The sequence below is a fragment of the Falco biarmicus genome, chromosome 2 (genome assembly GCF_023638135.1).
Source record: "Falco biarmicus isolate bFalBia1 chromosome 2, bFalBia1.pri, whole genome shotgun sequence".
In the NCBI taxonomy this organism is placed as follows: domain Eukaryota; kingdom Metazoa; phylum Chordata; class Aves; order Falconiformes; family Falconidae; genus Falco; species Falco biarmicus.
In genome coordinates this window covers 57,600,058-57,617,382 of record NC_079289.1, presented here as the reverse complement: position 1 = coordinate 57,617,382, position 17,325 = coordinate 57,600,058, and the positions used below count along the sequence as shown (strand labels likewise).

The following is a 17,325-nucleotide window of genomic DNA, read 5'->3' as shown; positions in this document are numbered from 1 at the left end:
CTGAGAGGAGGTGTTACCACCGTCTTCAACTGCCTAAGGAAGAGGGGTTCAGAAAAGGTGGGAACACCCAGTAAAAGGCACAAGTTGCAGCAAGGAACAATTAAACATTAGGAAGCATTTTTTCATCACGAGGTTAGTCAGACGTTGGGAAAGGTTGCACAGAAAACCTGTGGCATCTCTATCCTTAGAGATACTCAAAACTTGACTGGACACAGCCCTGATTTAATTGGCATTACCAGGGTTATGGTTTATGATACCCAGAGGCTCCTTTCACCCTGCATCCTTCTACAACTAACAAGTTTAGCCAAAACTTTAAGTTAGACAAGAAAGTAACATGAAACTCAATGTCCTTGCAGTAAAACTAACAAACGATAAAACTGTAAAATCTTCTAGTATTGTCCTCTATTTAAGCCCTTATCAAAATGCTGTCAATAGCATCCTCCTAAAATAAAGAAAGGTCAAGACATGGCCTAGATTTCTTTCAAAAAGCTGCATTCATTTTTCCTCAGTGCAAAAATATGAGTTTCTCCTCTTCCTCTTTTCTTTTCCTCAGTTGTGACAGATGTTGTGCAAAGGGCTAAACTAAAAACGCAAGTTTTGCACCTGTTCTGAAGGCAGCAACATTTGTGGTTATCCTGTCCCCTCCAGAAAAGTATATGTTTTCTTATGCCACGCACAAGGATAGTTATGTTCCTCCCTCTAATAAGCTAGACTTAGCAGTTTCATCCTTCCTGTGGCATGTAACTTTCGAGGGAAGTTGTGGTTAGTTGACAGAAGGCACTCTGAGGCAGCCTACTTTAAATATAGAGATGCTGAAAACTGATTATTCTCAGCCTACAATCCTACAAAGCAGCTAGATAGTGTTTCATCAGCAGCTACTGATGCTAGGGGGCTAAGAACTTAAAGGTTTTAAGGTTTAAACTTAAACTTAAGGTTTCACCTTAGTATCACAGCTTCCAAGTATGGACAGTTACAGCCATTCTGTCCAGAAGTAACAACAACACGTTCTTGTCACCAGTTGGACAGGAAGAGATGAAACACTGATGCCAGCTGTATTTTTGACAACAAGAGACAACTGAAGACTCCTGACAAGTTATCAGACTATAAAGGCAACTCTGAGACAATTCTTTATTTTTGTCCTTTAAAAAATAAACACAGTGTATTCACAACACCAACTATTCGAAACAGCCCAAACACCCATCAGAACCTTACTCCTCCATTCACCCAGATAGCGGCAAACCAAGTATTTCAAACGTGTCAGGGCTAGCTACATAATAATGTTATTTATGCTAAAAGAGGGATAGAGGTCAAAGCTTCATGGTCATACCCCCAACACTTAGCCACATCTCATGATCTCTCCTAGTGGCTTTATTCTAGGCAAAAACTGACATAAATGATCAGACAGGACATCTAGAAAGAGGCCTGGGCCTGCAATAAAATAACACATTGTATATCAATATTAAAAATGTCAGCTGGAAGAAAGTATCTCAGTTCTGTGAAAATAAAAAAATAAAGCCATCTGAAATTACTGACATAACAGATTACATTGTACTAATTTCATTAGATGAAAGGTTTTTCCTCTGTAACTCCTCTTAGCCCACAAGCTAGAGCAAAAGCTCTGAAACTAGCATGCTTGGATACCACCACTGGCAAGCTGACACCAGGGATGACTGCAGGACAGGCAGCCTGCAACTCTGAGCTCTCTTTGCCCCTCCTTGCTTGCAACTCTGCACTCGCTTTGCTCCTCCTTGCTCTTCTCCTGCATGGCTCCAGACATTCAGCTAGCACCTGCATCCCATGCCCTGGCCATACCCAGGAGCACAGGGAGAGCTGTCCACAGCTAGGCAAACCCACAGAGGCCAAGCTCATGGCTGAGAGGTACTAGCTGAGGACCACTGCAGATGGAGAGCAGACCCTAGGGGTCAGGGAAATGCCTCCTGTTGTCTGAACTGATTTTACTTCCTCCATAAAATGACTCTTTACATTCTTCCACTGCATGTGCAAACTGAACTTGGAAAAATTAATTCTTCTGGTTACGGCCCTGCCCTCCTCATACTGTGGTTGCTGGTGCTGTGGAGGCACTTACTGTACAGCTCAGCATTTCTATTCAAGCACCACTGCCATCATATTATCCTTTTGCTGTGCTTCTTGTGCTGCACCCTGTAAATTCCAGCCAAAATTAAATGATTCATGATCAGGACTGTAATTAAAAAATGTCCATAAAGGAAGATTTTTGGAGCAGATATCAATAGTTAGTACTACAACATATTTTAACTACAGATGAAGTCTCATTGTCATATGTTCCAGATAGTCTTTGGAACTTTAAAATAAAAAACGTTTTAAAAAAAGTATTTGTCTTTAATGTTTTCATCAGTTCTTTAAGACTGAGACATTTTTATTGGTGTTGCACATAATAATTCACAGGAATGAGACTAAAGAATAATTATCTTTACTATTTAAATCCTCTGTCAAAATACCTATGATCAGCAAAGCATAAAAATGTAGCTTGAATTCTGAAATTACTTCTCAGAAATCTGATTCTAATATTCTTTCTCAAGGTGCCACTTCCTAGTCACAAACAAAAACAGGAAACAAGTACGCCTCACTGGCCACAGACACATTGGTGGAAAGCATTTTTGCTACTCTCTTTTCACAGTTTTACCCAACTTTGTCAGCATCTCAAAAAAAGGTCTAAGCAAAGACGCATGATTTAAACTCTGTCTCATGTGGTATATAACTCAACTGCTCATAACAGGACTCTTCCACACACAGAATGATGACAGCAGTGGCCAGGGGGAGAATGTCAGGGTGTTCTAGCAAGATGCACCAAGAACTACAGAGCATCTCAAAAGTATTAAAGGAAATTTTGCTTTAGTTAAGTGACTTTCGCTTAGAACAAAAATACTTCTCTGACTCATAAGAAATGAGAAAATCAGCATTACTCTGAACCAAAACGTTTGCAATTGCAGAAGTAACCTTATCAACAATGAATCAATAATGGCCAAGACGGCCAACAGCATCCTGGCTTGTGTCAGAAACAGTGTGGCCAGCAGGGCCAGGGCAGTGATTGTCCCCCTGCACTCAGCACTGGTGGGGCCGCACCTCAAATCCTGTGTTCAGGTTTGGGCCCCTCAGTGCAAGAGGGACACCGAGGTGCTGGAGCGTGTCCAGAGACGGGCAACGGAGCTGGTGAAGGGTCTGGGGCACAAGTCCTGTGAGGAGCGGCTGAGGGAACTGGGGTTGTTTACCCTGGAGAAAAGGAGGCTGAGGGGACCTTATGGCTCCCTACAACTGCCTGACAGGGGCTATAGGCAGGTGTGGGTCAGTGTCTTCTCCCAAGTAACAAGCAATAGGACAAGAGAAAACAGCCTCCAGTTGCACCAGGGGTTTAGATTGGGTATGAGGAAAATTTTCTTCACCAAAAGGGTTGTCAAGCACTGGAACAGGCTGCCCAGGGAAGTGGTTGAGTCACCATCCCTGCCAGTATTTGAAAGATGTGTAGATGTGGCGCTTGGGGACATGGTGGACTTGGCAGTGCTGGGTTAACGGTGTGACTTGATGATCTTAAAGGTCTTTTCCAACCTAAATGATTCTATGATTCTGTAATTTATCTACTGTAGCAGCCAGCACTGGATGACTATTCTGTGACAAGTTGGTGTATGTTTTGTATATTTGCCCTGTATATTCCCTGACCCTAGACTCTCTATCTACAGTGGTCCATCTACAGGTCAGCCATGAGCTTGGCCTCCGTGGGTCTGCCTAGCTGCGGACAGCTCTCCCTGTGCTCCTGGGTATAGAGGGACTCCTCATGGCCAGGGACATGGGATGCAGGTGCTAGCTGAATGTCTGGAACCCTGCAGGAGAAAAGGAAGGAGGAGCAAAGAGAGCACGGAGTTGCAATCAGGGAGGGGTAAAACCATCATTTCTCCAGCTGCCAACACCAGCAGGATAAAAAGTCATAATTCTTTTTCTCCAAAAAGGAAAAGTATTCTTTCAAATCAGAAAGACTGAAGTGACTAAGTTAAAAATTTAAATTAATGAACTTCTGTTATGAGCGAAATGAAAGTGAACAAACTAATTGTAAGACTTTTCAGAGAATAATAAAGCCAAAAAAACCCACCAAGCAAATTACTAGTCATGGAGAACATAACAGTGAGCTATCCTAAAATCTGTGAGAGAGAATCAAACAGTGCTTCCTCTGAGAAAAACTGTAACCGAGCAGCAGATGTAAGAAAACAAGGAATCAAAAAATGGATTTGAAAAGTCTCCCACATTTTAGGGTGTTTAGGATGGCAACAAACACACAAAAGCATAACCCCCCATTAATGCTACATGAACTCGGGAAAAATTTTAGTGATTTCTGTACTTCATAGATAAAAGCTTAAATACTGGTGTCATCAAAATCAGCAATACCTCAGAAGTTAAATAAACTTGTGTTTTATTTGTTCAAAACAAACTGGTGAAATAAAATATCTCTTAATTTGAAGACTTAAATATTACTATTTCAGTAGTCTTATCTGTGCTTCCCAAAAAACACTTGTTGGCCTGTGGTAACAACATCAAACAAATGAAATACTGTAGGCAACATCACAATCTGCTCTCCCCATTTAGCTTCAGTTTTAACTCTTTAATATTTTGCAACAGGCACTAAGCAAAGATTACCAACGCAGTGGTTAAAATTCTACTGAAAAGAATTTTTTCCACTCTTAATATGTGCCTCCCTCCTAGAGAAACTGGTTGTATGGAGAAAAAATTTCTGATAGAATTTTTAAATTATTTTTTAAAAGTATACTACTGCAGACAAAAACAATATCTACTTTTATTTTTAAAAGTTCTGTAGAAATATAAAAAGTAGCAATCAATTTATCTTTCCACTTCTTCCAATTTAATTTTGAGAAGTTCACAATGTTGGTTCAAAGTAACGCTTGGTAACATCACCTCCTCCCCATGCCAACTCAACCTAAACTTCATTACCATTTCTGTTCCCTCACACATAATAAGAATAATGGGAATTGTCCAATGAAAGCACATTTCTCTCTAACCTGCTACCCCGATTCTCACAGAGTAATACTAAATCACTCTGAGAGATACAAAATCTCACAATAATATGCTTATTGTGGAGTGTCTTCATAACAATTACTGCTTCTTTTAATAGCCCTTATTTAAAATTATCCAGTACTGAAATCCAATTACAGGTCATTTATCTTTAAAAAGGGTTAAGATAGCTGGCAGTATTTAGCCAAGTTGGCAAGACTTGTAATGTTTACCTCCATAAGCTGCTTACAGAACACTGACTGCAGAGATTAATCCTGCCCAGGGCAGACCAGTTTCTTTCCCCTTAAATAAAAACACATTTCCAATCTGAATAATTACACTTAGTTCACAGATCTCTAATAATGACATGCTTGGTACTTTCCACTTCATTAAAACAATTTAAAATGGTAAGTGTGAAAGTGGTGACAGCCTGCAATTACAAATGCCACTTAGTGCTCTGAATTTGAAAGGGGCAGCTCATCTCAGTGAAGCCCTTTCAAAGGTATACCACCTTGCTTCCAGACAGATTCAACTACCTGTAACACTTTTTGCCAAATTACCTCCCACTGCTTTTGCCCTCTTAAATAATGTTACCCAACTGCGTGTTTTGTGTGCACTGTGCCTATCTGAGAGGTGTGATAGCAGAGCGACTTCATAACCCAACTGCAATGTAGAGGTAAGTATCCTAATTATTGTGAAAACGGAGCATTGCCCCATTTCAAAAACACTCTCAAAATCCTCAGCCATTTCTTAACCAGTGTCAGGATTTGCTGATTATCCATTTGTTATTACAGTCTGATATCTCAGATGGCACAGCTTTTTATAGGGCAGAGCTTTAGGCTGATAATGACTCCTTGGCCTCTTACAGCTATTAAAATCGGGGCTTGGTGTGATAAACCATGAAGACTCCTGGTTCAGAGGTTATAGTCTTCTGCCCTCCTCCTCCCGCAGAGGTTACTGATTCTGCAGCAACGCATGCCTTAACCTCAAGCACATGAACCTGGGCTGAAGCAATCAACTGCAAATCTTGTGGTACAGAGTAACAGAAGGACAGAGTCCCGGTTCTGCCTTCCAGCCACACAATCCCATTGCTTTCCTCACTCTGGTGCTGGCACTCACCCACCAGAAGTGAGCAGCTTTAGATACTTAAGCCAGTGGGAAATGATCCCTGCAAAAATACATATGTATACGTGCTTTATTTTTAATCATTATTTTATCTCCCTAGAACCACTGCCTGTAGGAAGTCAGACAACTCGCACTGCAAGTGGTAGATAGGAAAGCACAGGCTGGGGCCAAGTGCTTGCTCTGTAAGTGGCAGCCTACGCGTCAACCAGCTCAGCCCTGCTACAAAACTGCACCTTCAGCAGATGCAACAAAGCCACATGGACTTGTTCTTGCTGTCTCCTTTGCAAGGCTCTGGTACAGCAGCGGAGAACACAGCCAGTGAAGCCATGTTTCTGTTTTGAACTAGCACAGATCCTTCCATTAAGTCAACCCAACTCAGGGCCCTCAGTTCTGAGTACAGGTGCCTCAAGCTCCCTTACACTGATCAAACATCACTTTGCATTTGTTAACGAGTATTTTTTGTCTACCGTTATTCTGCCTCTTCTGCCCCATGTATTAAGATCTTCATAGTTCCCTTAAAAGTCTAAATACACTAGATCTCATTTTCTGATCCTGTCCTCTTACTCATTAATCTCTTTTCACAATCAGTGCTATATTAAGCAGGAACTACTTTGAGTGGGTGCACATATTTGGCCAAAGATTTTTTGAGGATGGGGGAAATCATTCAGTCTGGAAGCGCATAACTTAAGCACTTAAGGGCAAAGACTTGGCTTAAGAATACCTGTAAGGTAGACTCCTAACTGTCTACTTCCCTTGGTTGAACGTAGTGTGGAAGGAGTAAAGCACACCTGGTCTTTTCTATTTGCCCATCTCGTACTTCCAACACAAAGAAGGGGTTCAGAAGTAGATGAGAAGATGGAGGTATGCATATAGTTAACACATCCCAATCTCCATTTATAAGCAAGTAGTAGTTCTTTCCCTTTGAATGAATATTTGTATGTGTTCACTGGGATTGCTGTAAACACTCACCTCTCTTAACTGTGGCCCAGAGAAGTTACTTGAATGAACGTCATGCTCAGGGTAAGAGAGACCACATTGTGCAACAGCTACCGCAAACGCCGTCTCAGGCTTGTAGCCAAATCATCACTTTCACTAAGATGTAAATAAAACTCCAGTTTTTATTTCTAGAGTGGCAACATTCCTTAATGATTCCGCTGTGGACACCGGGGCTCATGCCTGGTGTTTACCTCTAGCTCCCTGGTCACCTCACAGTTTGCTGTTCACTATGACAGTCTGTACAGAGACAGTTATTGCACTGAAGTAGTAAGAAACACTCATGAATGACCTTTATAAAAAAGAAAGTGTGTTTGACATGCAGGAGGTACAGTTGCCCCAATTCCAGAAATATGAGGGTTCAGATCAAACACCAGCAGGCTGACTTTTTGACAAGTGATGCAGGAATCTAGGATGAATGCTGAGGAGAATCTTAAAAAGAAGAGAGGGAAAGCACAGGATGTTACACTGCTTCAGCCACAAGGGCTTGAATCTTGTTTCACACTTCTGGTAGAGCACACAGCTACCAACATTATCTTCATCAAAAGGTGAAAAGAGTCGCTGACCACAGGCTCAAAGAACTGTGTGAGAAAATACAGCACCAAATTAACACCCCATTATGGAAAAGGATCATTAGCGAATGCAAACAAACAAAACTGCTTCTCCTACCAAGCCCTTGATAAAACTCTTGGTGACAAGCGACAAAAAAGCCCTCCATAGAAAAGCACAGAGATCGCTGCTGAGTATCCCTTTATGGAGCCCATCTTCTTTCTTAATGTACAAGGAAGGTAAGTAAAAATGTAATAAAAATTAACATAAGTTTTAAAACACAGAAAGGTATTTTGTCTCACACCAAAGGGAAAATCAGAACTGCAAAAGACTAAGTACTTCTTGATTAACTGTTTCTTACCAGGGTTTAGTGGATGTGCTTTACGAACCCCAAAAGCTATCCCCAGGCTGGAAAGCAATGACAAAAAGCAAAGAAGCAGGTGTGGGATGACTGCATTGCTAGCTGAGATAGTCTTGAATGAAAGCTGCCCCTCAGATGGAGCGGTGCCATCACAACTGCCTGCTCTGCATCCTGACCAACCTCTCTGTATCGTCAGAAAACTAGAAAAGGTGGCCTCATGTCTGATTGACCTCAGAACAGAGGAAAACACTTTTAAAATAGCTCTGAGAAATCATCTCAAGATTTCCTGCTTGAGACACACCTGACTGAAGCACTCAAAATCCCACTCAATAATTTGCCAATATGTAAAGTAAGTTCCACCAAATGACTGACATCCCTAATCAAAGCAAGAGAGAGGGTGATGTGTCACCTTCATGCCTGCTTAACACACATTGGTACTGTCAGCTATCACTGTGTGGATAAGTTGAACCCTGACAAACAAAAGGATCATCTAGCCCAGGGGTCCTCAAACTACGGCCCGTGGGCTGAATATGGCCCCCCAGGGACCTCAATCCGGCCCCCGGTATTTACAGACTCCCCCCCCGCTGGGGTTGGGGGGGGAAACCAAGCAGCCGCAGATGCCTGCCTGCCACTGCATCCGCATGCCGGCCCCCTGGTTAAAAAGTTTGAGGACCCCTGATCTAGCCCACCTAGTCTGAAGCCACTGTGTGCCTGGTATACAGACAGAAAAACTCAAGACATAAGGTCTCTGTCCCTCCAAAGATATCAGAAAGTTCCTGGTTCAGGTAATAGAAATCTGTGACTACACACCTGATAATAGCTGAAGACAAAAGGCTACAGTCCTGTGGGTGTCTTACCACCACTGTACACTCTCTCAAACTATGCCTATGTGCAAGACAAGCAACGAGCAGAGCATCATTTTTGGAAATACTGCTAAGTGGCTCACTGAAGCTAAGCATAGACATGTCCAGCGGGACGTGGAGATATACATCACAGACTGAGTAAAGTGCCCTCCAAGCCTGGTAGCCTGGAAGCAATGAAAATCATGTTTCTATGAGGGTCAGATGAGCCTTTTATGATTTTTATGAATCTAAAGAGCAGAGAGCTGTCTAGCAGTTAAGGATATTGACACTTCCTCTGGTAAGCTGCCATTCATGAGCCACTCCACTGAACCAAGAAGAGCAGGCCAACTACATTGAAGACAGACATTTACTTCAAGAGGCCCTTGAAACACATACAACCTCAAAAGTGGAACCCTGTACTAGGAGTGGTCCAACTTGTAATGGGGATTAGCTTTTAACTCTGTATTTAATATCTACATTTTCATTCTGCAAACTTCTTGTCTTGGAGAACATACATTTGATCAGCAGTGATCCAGGACCCTGGTATGTTGCACGCCCAAATTCAGAGTTACAGTTTCATTTGCTTTTGAATGTGGTTAGTTTCATAGCCATTCCTACTCTGGCTGAGAAATACTTTCTTTCCAAAGTTTGCAAGTCCTACCTGAACTTATGGCTCACATAACTTCACCTGTTTCATGCTTCTGGTGTAAAGAACGTGCAGAGAAGCACAGGGCAGCATCAACCTCCCAGAACCATTTGCATGGACAAGTTTAACTATGTGACCGCTGCCTGTGCTGGGGAGGGAGAGATGGGCACTACAGGAGAATGAGAGCTTCAGCCTCTCTTACCACCATTCCAGCATCTGATCCCCCACTGCACTATGAGTTGCCATGTTCCAGCACAAAAACCCCAGTTCTCTCCACCCTCCCAACCCCACACAGGGAGCACAGCACCCAGTCCACACCTAAGCAACCCAAGGGCACACCTCATGGTGGTGGCCTGAAGAGAGTCTTCACTCCCAGCTCCCCGCTGATTTAAGCGCTAAATGATGACCTTTTATCACTGTATTTACACTGTATTTAGTGTAAAGCACGGGCAGAGCAGAGCCAAAAGATGACAATTTATGATGACCTATGTTGCAAAGCATGTAAGCTATTTTTGCCTCATTTATCATCACCTATTTTCATGGTAGAGACAATAAGTTGGAATTAACTACTGAAATGTGACTCATATATCCGCTATTCAAGATTTTAAGCACAATTCTGTAGAACAGCCTAGTAATTGGCTCTCTCTCTCAGTCCTCTTCTACAGTAAATATTCACTATTTTTTGGCTGAGCCATTTTTTAAACTATTTTTGAATTCTTGGTTAAAAAAAATTAAGAAAATTAAAACTCTTCTCATAACTTACCACATTATAATTACATCTTAACGGACATCACAACATGTCTTCAGAGGCTAAAGACTAGTAAAAAGAGGTTTTAATGTTCAGCTTATTCACAGTTTGGCTTACTTCACAGTACTTGAAAATTAAAACACTTCCCACAATTTTGGGTTCTTTTTTGCCAAGGCACCATTTGCACCTCCTTTTGATTCATGGCTGTAGTTTATCTTTTCTTTTTCCAAAGACAGCTCTGTAAGTATTCTAAGGCACAAATCACTGGCAGGAAATTGTTTAGCTTGTTCACCGCAAAATAGAAAAGCTGTAGCAGAGAAGTGATTTCTTTGCAAAAAAATACTTCCCCATTAAGACCACCATATAACTGTTTTTCATAACTACAGACCAAGGTGTCTGAAGCAAAGCAATGACTAAACAAAAGGACAGTATTCAATAAGCATAAAATAAAAGCAAAGAGGAAATTTTAAAAGAAAGTAATGCCAACAAATCTTGATATTTATACAGAAAGTCTGCAAAGTCCTTCAACTCTGAAAAAGAGACATTATAATTTCTTCAATCTTTAGTGAAGCAATCACGTTAGGTCTTTTACTAATTATCTGCACTGTCTCCCATCTCATGTGCATTTGTTTTTTGAAGTCTCAATCATAGAACTGTGCCTTCTCAGAAAACCACTGAACTTACTGAATCAACTTCTGTCCATTACTTTGGTAAATCAAGAGGAGTTTCTTTAGAGCATGTCACTGCAAGACCTCCTTTGTAAAGAAGTTACTCAATAGCCCTCCTCCTCTTGTCCTATGAAAGCGATCATAGACTCCTTATTTTGCAAAAAGACACAACAGATACAGTATCTCTTCATACTAATAACATCTCCAAGTGCTTTGAAGAATTATTCATCCATTTTTCTTCCTTTTCCCTCCACCCCAATCAAATAATTAGCTGCCCTACAAATATAAGGAGGGAAGAGAGATACACAGACCATCATTGGAACGGAGGCAGTTCATTCCATGATGAAGGGGGATATTTTATCCCTTATATGAAAGGATACCAGATCCTTAAAACAAAAACATTGTGGCAATCCATGCTCATAGCAGAACTTCTACAGATAGGAGACAACTGATGTGTCTAGGATGTAATGACTATGAGATTGTTTTTCTTCAGATCACGCAACACTGGGCACCACAGACACTAAGCTTATTTGCAAACAATAGCCAAAATTATCATTTGTCCAGAATTGTTTGCCATAGACATCTACAATTAGATGCAGGATTTCCTTTTAAAGTCCAAAGGGACTTCCACATCCCTGTCTTCCTTTACTACGGTTGAACATGAGGAACAAACAAGGTGTTCCTACTTCCCGAAAGAGGTACAGAGGAGGGGGAAAAAAACCCACAATCTGCCAGTAAAGACAGAAAGAAAAGCTAATTTTCTTAAGAGTTAATATCCCCACATAGACTGAAAGTAAGCTTCAAGGATCAACTATTAAGCTAAAAAGAAGACTCCCTATTCCCACATAGGAAACATGGTATTGTTTATTTTCATGTTTTGTTTATTTAATCATAAAACTTTCAGAACACAAACACTTCAGAAAAATGAAGTGCTGTGGCAAGTTGTTTCTATTGTGTCTTATACAGATAAAGACATATAAAACAAATAACAAAATCGGGAGGTGGGTAGCTTTAAAAACACAGGGTTGCTAATTTTTAATTTTAGGTTTTAACCTTGTGTTATATAATAAAGCCAGAAGAATGGTAAATGTTGCCTCCAGTCATTCTTCTTCTTCCCCACTAGGTGTCTTCTAATTCTTCACTTTTTCAGGGTAAATTCAGACTATACACTGTAAGGAAGTCTTGATTACAACTCATTCTCAGACTTGTTATCTTACTGTGTAAATAAATGCAAGGGGGAGACCTTTATGAAACATAACTCTTCAAGAAACAACAGAATTTGCAGTCCTACAACTACAGGAACAAAGCTTCCACACCATGCAGTACGTCTTTCCCATGAGGTAGTCGAAGTGGCTTTCACTCTTCATAATAATTTTCCTGCACAACTGAGTAGTACAGGTGTATAAAGCAATGACCCCATTACAGCCGTTTTCTGCTGTTCCAAAGATCCATTGCTATGCTACCTGAAGATCCATAGATGGCAGCATTGATGCAGTAATTAACCTTCACCACAGCAGTGGTCAAAACAAATTTCACAAAACTGTTTCATACTGGAGGCTAAGCCGCATTTTCAAATGTCAGAGATCTTAGCACCAGACAGTATAAGCACTGGGCCAGGAAATGTTTGGCAGTAAAGAGATACCAGATCCAGGATCACTAATAAACAATACTATACCAAGCACTTGCCCAATAACTGTGACAGTTTAGGTCCCGTCATCCTGGAAATAAACTACATCATTTGGACAGTAATGAGCACTGTGAGCTGCTGGTATAGTTCTTATGGTTACCTCCATATGCTGTCAAGTTAGAAAGAAGAAGGAAACCAGAGATGTTCGACATCCCACCACCTCTCTTCCTGTACTGTACCTTGTTCAAACAAGCTTTGCACTCCCTTTCATTTCTGCTGTCTGGGTAAGTGCTATCAATTTGGTGACCCGTATCACCACACAGCGCAGAGCTCAGTTACAAGCAAATGAAAGCAATGTCCCAGATGTTCCAGGACAAAAATAAAGATGCATTAACAGGCAGTACAATTTGAAGGCAAAGGATGAAAGTCGCAGAGAATACAAGGTACACAAGTCCCAGTTCAGTTTCACTGTCCCATCATCCCTTAAAGCCACCTTTACCAACACGATGTCTACATGAGGAAGACTGCTGCTTAAATTACTGATCTTCAATCTGTGCCCTGCCTTATTCTGCTAGGCTTCTTGTCATGATAATGCTCAGCATTTTAAGCTCCTTCCCTTTAAAATGCATGTGAGTGTGTAATATGTATATTTTTTGAAGTTGAATAGTTGTTCAGAAAGTATAGTCCTCTGACAGGACCCAGCTCTGTACCTGCAAAGACAGTGACTTCTCTGAAATCACCTGCTCGCAGTCAGCTCTTCTGTCATCCTTTGCCAGCTCACAGCATCAGCTGGCCTTGTCCCAGCATTCAGGTACACTGAGCATACTCACACTCAACTTCTCCATTTCCATCCAAGGACAGTGCTGAGCCTACACACCAGCCATCTGCCCTGCAGAGATCCTGCTGTGTGGCAGAAACTGAGCTGCTCTGTCCCAGTCCAGATTATGGCAGCCCCTTTACCATCTTGAATGCTCCCTCTCATGTTCATGTTGGTTCAACCCCACTGCAGCACACCAAGCTTCATAACCTCAACACATTATTGTGTTTGCTAATCTGTGCCAGAGACAGGTGGCACAGGGAGAACATTAGAAGACTGTCACTTCATCAAAGCACCCACCAGGGCTAGGCTTCACACACAGGAATGCAACACACAGCAAGGTGCCCTTGAATTTAAAGGACAGCGCTTATTCTAATTCAAATTCTTGCACAGCTCACTCTCACTTCAGGTACTTTTGATTAAACACTTGACTGGCATGCTAAAGCAATTTTAAATTATTTGATTTCTGGTTAATATACTCAGGTTAGTAACTGAGCAGAGGTTGTCCAAGCCCGTGAACTCTGGAGGAGTCAAAATGATTTCTCCTACTTTTGCATTAGACTTCATCAAAAGAATCTGAGTATAAGCAGATCCCAGTAAAGACATTTCTCCTGAAACACTAACTCTATCCCTGGGAGGCATATCAAGTTTCAGAACAGTACTCCTACGCACCCGAGACTTTTGAGAGCAGTTTAATAGCAAAAATATCACATAACATATACTTGGTAAGGAAAGAGTATTTGAAAAAGCTCTCCTAGACACTTCCAAACTGGAACAACTAACTCATTGCATAGCTCCTGGCAATGCATACAGATTTTAAAAAAATGCAAACAGCTAAGTATGCATGCCAATTTTAAACAACTATGAAATATTTGTGATAAGGAATCTGTACCTTTTGGGAAAAAAAGCTGCTTCCCAACACAACAGAACACAGGTGGAAACCAGAACACAAATACAACATTTGAAGAACTCTGCCACACACAATGTGGGTTCACCAACAAGCACGGAGCTGTGTTGGTATTTGCCATGAGTGAATTTTGGACTAAATACATTCTGAAACTGCTTGCTGTGTAACAAACCACTGTCTCTAGTCCACTGCCCCACTCTCAGACATTCAGAGATACAACTTCCATTTCAATTAATTTTTGAAGTATTGTTTCTTTCAAAGGCTGACGCTGCTGAACAGATGGAACTGCAGGCCAGATGCACTGCATATATTTAGGGTTTTTCGTGACACAGAGTGTGTATCCTGGCTGTACGAGAGAAGGAGCAGGGGGGAAAAATACCCAAACAAACCAGGAGAAATGTGGAATGTTAATTTCGTTACTGACTCTTTTTAAAATTAAGAAAAAATCAGTAACTCCTTCCTCAAACCATACCACATTCTAGCAAAACACAGAAGAGAAAGCAAAATGTGACAGCAATTAGGACATGTTAGATACAGCTAACCAGGCTGCAGTCCTTCGAAGCTGCTGTTTCCCATTCCTTCAGATCTGCAGCACACAGCATTTACACTCTCTTGCAGGTTGAAGAGTGGGAGAGGAGGGACAGCTATACCGTGATGCAGCCTGTGACTAATATGCATATGGCAAAACTGGAAAAAATTGCAGTAAGTTTATGTGTTCAGTACCATGACACCTTTGAACCAGTAGTCTATTCTTAAACTTTCACTATGGTACAACACAGTATGGGAATAAAAACCAAAACACAATTTCATCAAGGCTGAGAACAATAACCCAGAACTGCATGTGAACAACAGCAAGCCAGTAAGTTAACAGACACGTGGGAGAGCTGCTTCCTGCACCACTGGTGCACTGGGCTGTGCAAGAAGCCTCAGTTCTTTCCTTTCAATAGGTCCAAAAGATGGAACGTTTGGAAGGAGAAGAACACAAACTCAAGCCTGCTCCTTACCAACCTGAAGTGGAGGGTGACCCTTCAGCCCCTCTGCATGCAGAACTTCTCTGTATCAGCTGGACAAAGTTTACATTACATGCTAAGTGGATGGGCAAAACATACTATTCTTTACCATGACTAAAACACTGAAAGAGAAAGACCCAGCAGTGCATCACTCCTGCAAAACCAACAGCATGAAGACAATCTCTTCAGTGCTGCACTTTCACACTGTTGGAAGTGATCAAGCTCATTTCTTGTAAGGCTTACTGACAGTTAGTGAAGGCACGGTAACAGACCACACATGCGCTCTGCCTTATCCTAACATGAAGCACCATTGCATTGGCTTAGCTTTTAACCTTTCAGAAACAACTTTAACACAACATAACGCAACTAAAATTATCTTCTTTACTCCCCACATACTTCAGAATAGCAAAAAAACCCCAAATAACCCTGGAGGGAAGTGAGCATTTATTTCAGTAAAAGCTGGAGTGCTGGAAGTACTCACCCATCTGAGGGAAACCAATGCGAGACACTCATCTCTAGCTGATAAAACAGTACAGAAGAAGTCAGGTGCTTCCTACAACAGAAACTGAAGCAACAGGGGACTGTGGCACAGCAGACTGGCCCACTGCCTCTTGCAAACCACGATTAGCACACTTGGGTGCTCATATCCAAATGTTTATCACTCTGCAGCTGCAGCCAGCCTGAGAACCTAGACGAGAAGGAACACGCACTTGCTGGTAGCACAAACACCTCTTGTCAGCACAGCACTGCCAGGGAGAGCTGCCCCTCCATGCTCAGGGGGAAGGCCTCCCAGCCTGTCAGCAGCAGAGCAGTTTGGCTGCCTCTTCTATACCAGGCAGACTGTGAAAAGCCTGAGTAGAAGCAGAACAGGCCGACATGTATACACTACGGCAAACCAGCTGGATGGCTAACCTGCCAGTAAACTCAACTGGGCTGCTGTTAATCCATCTGTGTAAACTGCTAAGTGATTCCAGCTGCCCTCACAAGACATGACCTCCTCTGCAGGGTCAAGATGTCAGCCACCCTCATCAGACAAAATGAGACACAGCTATAAAACGTCACCCTTCCAACCCTCCCCCAAGAAGACAGCAAGCCAAGACGCAGTTTACAGCATACAGCTTTTCTGATCCCAGCTGCAACATCTGCCTGCCGTCCACCCAAATCCAGCACTCCCTTTAGCTAGGGGGGGCACTGTTTATCTGCTTGCTGGTTCAGTACACTCATCGCACAGTTGAGGTTGGAAGGGACCTCTGGACTTCTGTACGTTATTCTTACCGAAACAAAGTACTCTTGCCTAGCAAAGTTCAAAAGCCTGGTTATTCTCTTCCAGGAACCACCCATTTTTTAAAAACTTTTTTTTTTTAAAAAAAAAAAAGTCACTGAATGTCAGTGAGCTTTCACTAAAACTTGAAAACAGTATGAGTGACTCATCCTGCTGAACCATGCTCCAGAGTTATTTTGCTAATGATAAAGCCACTGAAGAGTTTTCAACACTGGTTAGTCCTTTTAAGATACTCCATAATCCTAAAATACTACGGACTTTTTAATAGATTTATAATTTTATAGGATGGTCTGGGTAGGACTTCCAGCTCATTGTATTTAAGAGGTCTTTGGAACGATCACAAAGTTTGTTATTAGTTCATTTAAACAGGAAAGACCAAATATTTAAATATATTATTAATCCACGCACTGAAAACCATACCCAGGTCCCTCCCCATGATTACTTCACCCATCACACTGACCTATGCAAATACCTACACAGTACCATAAACACATTCAACTGAGATAAATTACATGACTCCAGCAGAAAGGGTATTTTTCACTGAAGTTATCTTTAGCACAAAGTGAGGATCACCTGCCTACATTACTTTTACAGTCAGCAAGGAATCTGTTTGTGTCCCCCCCAAAACAAATCTGACTCTGGCTAGATCTGAACAGCAGGACTTTGCTGTTTCTGGCATCATGTGCACATCCTGGCAAATTCCTGTCTGCATGCCA

The 17,325-nt window shown here is 41.7% G+C and overlaps 1 protein-coding gene across 1 annotated transcript in view; it reads right to left on the bottom strand.

Moving 5' to 3' along the window:
- The window catches only part of UBAC2 (UBA domain containing 2), a 101,124-nt gene that overhangs the window by 56,926 nt on the left and 26,873 nt on the right, over positions 1 to 17,325 (bottom strand).